This window comes from Triticum aestivum, chromosome 7A (genome assembly GCF_018294505.1).
Source record: "Triticum aestivum cultivar Chinese Spring chromosome 7A, IWGSC CS RefSeq v2.1, whole genome shotgun sequence".
Taxonomy (NCBI): Eukaryota; Viridiplantae; Streptophyta; class Magnoliopsida; order Poales; family Poaceae; genus Triticum; species Triticum aestivum.
The window spans coordinates 361,869,676-361,875,254 of NC_057812.1; positions in this window are offsets into that span (position 1 = coordinate 361,869,676).

Genomic DNA, 5,579 nt, shown 5'->3' on the forward strand with positions numbered 1-5,579 from the left:
CTAAAGACTGATAATATTCTGCTTCGCACTCCGGGCAATCTATCGCAAAGAAGATAAGCAAACATAAACAAACATTCTAGAGAGCCAAAAGAACATGCATAGCAAAAAGTCTCGGAAAAACCAAATGAACATACAACACACTAGGCTACTACAAAAATATTCTAAGTGCAAAAGAACATAGGCCTATGGTTCAAAGAGTGATGTGAAATATAGTGCATACTATGCATACTAGTAATAATATTAAAGGGCAGATTCTAGTGTGTGAAAGTTATTGTGACAAAGGTCCAGGTGATAGGGTTTTGCTACGGTGACAGCATGCAAAAGGAATCAACTTAATTGGAGCTACGGTTTGGGAGATATGGCTATTTGAAGTTCGAATTCGAATCTGAATAAATTCAAATTTGAATCTGACAAAAGTTTGCAAAAACTATGCTACTGGATAGATCTAAACAGTACGAAGAATTTGCCGCTGGTTTCATCGAGTTTGGATCTACGGGTAAAAAGTTATGGCTAATCTAAGATCAGGGACTAATCTGCTATTTATAGGGACTAAACAGAGAAAGAACTATCACAAACAAGTCCCTGGCCACGTGGCAGCTCCTAGCTGGCTGAGCAGCGTCCGCTGCGGAGGCTATACGGCGAACGGCTGCTAAATAAAAAAACAACGGCGGTGGCTAATTAATGAAAAACCAACGCTCAGTTTAAATAAACCGCATGGTCTAAGGGAACCGCGGTTAACCGCGTACCTCTTCGCGAAATAAAAAAACGGACGTAATCTAATCTGGGCCGTGGATCTTCGATCTAACGAATGAGGGGAGGTGCGGCGGCTTACAGCGGCTGGCGACGTCGGTGACGAGCAGAGGACGGCGGCGCGGCGTCGCTGACGGAGGGGGCGGCGGCTGCGGTGGTCCTCGTCGATGGGGATGAAGACGGGGAGGTGCGGCGCGGCTTGGGCATTCCGATGGCGGCGGCGGGGCTCCTCAGGGGCGTCGGGGTCGGCGAGGTGAAGGCGGCGGCGCTCCGTGGGCTCCGGCGATGTCGGGCGTCGTCGGGGCGTCATCTCCGGCGGGACCTAGGCGAGGAAAAGATGTCAAACGGGTGCGCTTTGCCACGGGGAGCCATTTGACGAAGAAAGCGAAGGTCATGGTGGCTTACTGGTGACGGAAGGGACGACGGAGCGGCGCGGCTCTGGCAAGATGCAAACAGCGACAGTGGCGGCTATGGGCGGCGTGGGGAGAAGCGGGACGGCGAGGTCGACAAAGGGGATCTCAGGGCATTTATTGGCGAGGGGAGGGCGTGCGGGTGCCGCGGATATGCATTATCCGCAAGGGCGTCGCCCGGCGGTTGCGGGAGCGCGGTGGCGAGCTCACCCAAGCAGGGAAAGCGGGAGGTTGGGGGAGATGAGGTGGAGTGGGGCCCACCAGTCAGTGGCGACGGCGTTAGCGAGCGAGGGGGGCTGCGGGTGGTCGATCGGTGCGAGCGGTTTCGGGCGCACTGGCGGCCTTGGGCCGAAATGGCCAGCTGGGCCGGTCGGGCGCTCCTGGGCCGAACCCAGTTCCGGTCTAGGCTGCGTGCGTGTGTGTGTTTTTTTTAACTAGAGACTAAAGTGCTCATAACTAATTCAAAAGAATTTCTAAAAACACCAAATAAATTTCTAAAATAACTACATAATATTTAGAGCCTAATGAACATTAACTTAAGCACAGAATATTTTGAAAATAATTTTCCGAATGCAACTAATGCACTTTTTGCAAATAAAATAAATACCAATCAACTCCAAAACGTAAAGTAATATTCAAAATAAAATTTCCCACTCTTTTTATATTTTGAGGAAGTCATCTTATCCCCTCTCATTTGTATTTCTCGAGTGGAAACCTATTATTTGAATATTTCAAAAACTCCAAAATGCAAAGAAATATGAGATGCATTGAATGATTGTATTAACATCCAAATTTAATAAAATTGGGATGTTACACGACTCCCAAGGGGAAAGTAGGTGGTGGTGAGGCAAATGGTAAAACCAAGGTCGGGCCTTGCTGGAGGAGTTTTATTCAAAGCGAACTGTCCAGAGGTTCCCATAACACCCAACCGCGTAAGGAACGCAAAATCAAGGAATATAACACCGGTATGATGGAAACTAGGGCGGTAAGAGTGGAACAAAACACCAGGCATAAGGCCGAGCCTTCCATCCTTTACCAAGTTGATGAGGACATGACTACATTGGATACGACCAAAAATATTGCATACATGCATATTTGTGAGGTGATTTCTAATGCAAACTATTGAATAATCTATTTATGTTATCCAGAACAAAAATACTTCACACACTTTTGTGTTTTGTCTAATTGCAGGTGTATGGGACATTTGTACAATCCACATATGAAGATAAGGGAAAAGGAGAAGTTTAGGTTGTGTTCAAAAAGTCCTCTCACGTCACTTTTGGGCCAAGAGAAGATAGAGTCCAAGTCTCTCACGTTCTGGATTCAGATTCGGACTGCACAGACATACCTGACTCAAAACGCCAACAACTTTTTCATACAGACTCCGAATTGGGTGATTCTTTTTTTGTTGGAAACTAGATTTCGTGCTCTTTCCAACCAATTGGATTTACCTTCAAATTCGTCTGGAGCGTTGAGTTACGGCCGAAGCAATCTGACGTTGCAGCAGAATCCGAGTCAAACTACAAGCCCAAAGGTGTTGCATCACCTCCACTTGGGCCCATGAGCCTTGTACGACTTAGGCTTAGTTTTAGGCTGCCTTGGGACGTCCTCCCACCTCCTTGGCCGTCACCCCTTGCTCCTATATAAGTAGATCCATCTAGTAGCTTTTTCCTGGGGATTTGTTTAGTTAAAAGTTAGCCATTGCAACTTCATGTACTTAGTTTGTTTCCAACGACCAGACCAAGACCGCTTCCGGATCCCCACCATTATCAATACTTCATATATATTTGCAATATTCAGATTGCTTTATCATATTCTTGCTCGTTCTCCGATTGCTTGCAGGAATAGACCTTCATGGTTAGGCTGACCGTGCTTCCAGCATCGTCAGTAACCTCAGGAGATTGGTTTAGCGATTGCTAAGGCGCAATGTCGTGCACGTTTGTAGTCGGATCGTCAAAGTCGTCTCCACCAAATCGATAGTTATCATCTCATCGAAAGATCGGGACCCTCGCCTCTATCAAGTGGTATCAGTTTTCAGGTTGCTCGGTGAGAATTTCCAGTTTTCCTATATTAGATTTATTTTCTTACCTATTGTCCAAGAAAAAACCACAAAAAAGAGTTAGATCTATTCATCCTTGGTCCAAGCCAGTCTGAGCCTTTGCAATTTTCTTTTCATTGCTTGCATAGTTGAATTATCGGTTGCATCGTCGTGTCAAGTTGCTGGTCTTAGTGTCTAGTTCGTTTAGAGTTTCGAGTTCTGTTCACATTAGTCACGCCACCGATGCATCATTATCTCTTCCGCTGTCCACCACCCATCCATCAATTTCCACCACATGCAACCCACCATTCATTGTCATAATAATAGTTGAGATCGTTCACATCTTCACTTGATCCAATCTGCATCTTATCTAGTTTGTTTTGGAAAGAGGGAGAAAAAGAGAGAGAAAAAAAACAAGAGAAAAAAAAAGAGAAAAAAAAGAGAAAAAAAAGTCAGAGAAAAAAAAGGAGACAAAGAAAAAAAGTGTGAGGAAAAAAAAGAGAGAAGAAAAAAAACAAAATTCGGATCTTTTTAGACTCAATCTCGTAGTTGAATTCGGATTGGAATCTGTTTTGTGCACTGTTCAGTAAAACATACATAACTTCCTCATACCAAGTCCGTTTTGCCTCCGCGAGTACTCAGACGAAAGCTAGCGACGAGCCGCATCTAAATAGTTGAAGAAGCTAGTTCAATATTTGGCACCTCAAAATCGGCTTCTAAATAGGTCTTTTTGCCCTCCGAAGTTCTTGAACACATCTTATTTCAGTTTTTCAGGACAGTTTTCGAATTTTTTGACTCCTCATATCAACTCGGAATTGAGTTATTCCTTTTTTGTTTGAAAGCTTGAGTCAATACCATTCTTGAAAAAAAAATCAAAAAATCGGCACAAACTTTTTCAGAGGAAAGTTGGAGACAAAGTTGTTGATATATCCTGCTTGGCTGTTGTTTCACATCATTATCTTTACTGCCGTTGTGATCTTCACTTATATCTTGTTGTCCAGAGCTACTTAGTATCCTTCATTGATGCTAGTTGTGCTACAACGTGACCTCATTAGTGTTCTAGGCTCGCGTCTCTAGTTCGGTCTAGCCTAGGACCAGCACAGTACCGTCGTTGAGTGTTTATTCAACATTGCATCTCTGAATTGATTATTGCTAATCTTTTGCTACCATATATAGCAAACCCAGCTCCACATATTTCTACACCGTGTATATGCACGTTCCCCTGGCAATCGCTTTACACAATCTTCAGAGTTATTTGACACCGCTGGTTGCCTCTCACCACCTGCCGCATGGTAAGAACTTGTAAGATATTGATATTTGCTTTACTGTGAGCACTTTACAACCACATCCTAGTAGTTCATAGGAACATTATTCTCGAATTTTGGTTCTTGTTTCTACTAATTATGACAGGTTCCAGAGATAGAAGTTCTTGGACGACGGACACATCTTCACCATCATGAGAGTTGGGACAACACACACAAGCATATGGTCAGGTTATCTCTTTACCATCATTTGAGGGTAGATTTAATTCTGCTATTTATCTAGCTTGGGAGCTTGAAGTAGAACAAGTTTTTAGTCACCATGATTTTTCTGAACTTGAGAGAGTACGAGCTACCATTAGAGCATTTACTGGTTTTGCTTCTGTTTGGTGGAGTGTACATTGTAAGAAAAACATTGATAACCAACCCACAACTTGGAAAGTTTTGAAAGCTGTAATGAGACAACAATTTTTTCCTCCTTACTATCATCGTGAATTGCGTCGCAAATTGGAGCAATTAAAACAAGGCAATAACACTGTTCATGCTTACTACCAAGAGTTCAAATCTTATATGCATCATTGTGACATAGAAGAATCTAAGGATGATATAATGAATAGATTTTTTGGTGGTTTGAACCATGATATTCATGCAAGATTTCAGTATATTCCTCGTTGCATTACTGGTATGTATGTTCGTGCTTGTACCTTTGAGAGACAGATATAGGAGGATGCATTGGGTGACTACAACAACTACTATTCCAGTTCATGCTCACCACCGCCGGTTGGTTACTCCACTATTGCACCTACTAGAGTAGCCCCACCTCGGATTGTGAGCGCGATATCATCTCAAGAGTATGGTACATTGTCAACGTCCGTACCTACATCAGCTACATCTCTGCGAGGTAACAGTAAAGGTATTGATGATATAACTTCACATGAGAATGAAGCATTCCTAGTTAACTTGAATGCATCATGTGTTGAGTTACCTGTTGATTTGAGCACACCACCTATTTTAGAGACTCTTGTTACTGTCATGAATGTGTCATGTGATCAAACAACTGAAATATCAACAAGTTTGAGTGCACCCATTGAATTAACTGTTGATGCAAAAGAACCAATGTTT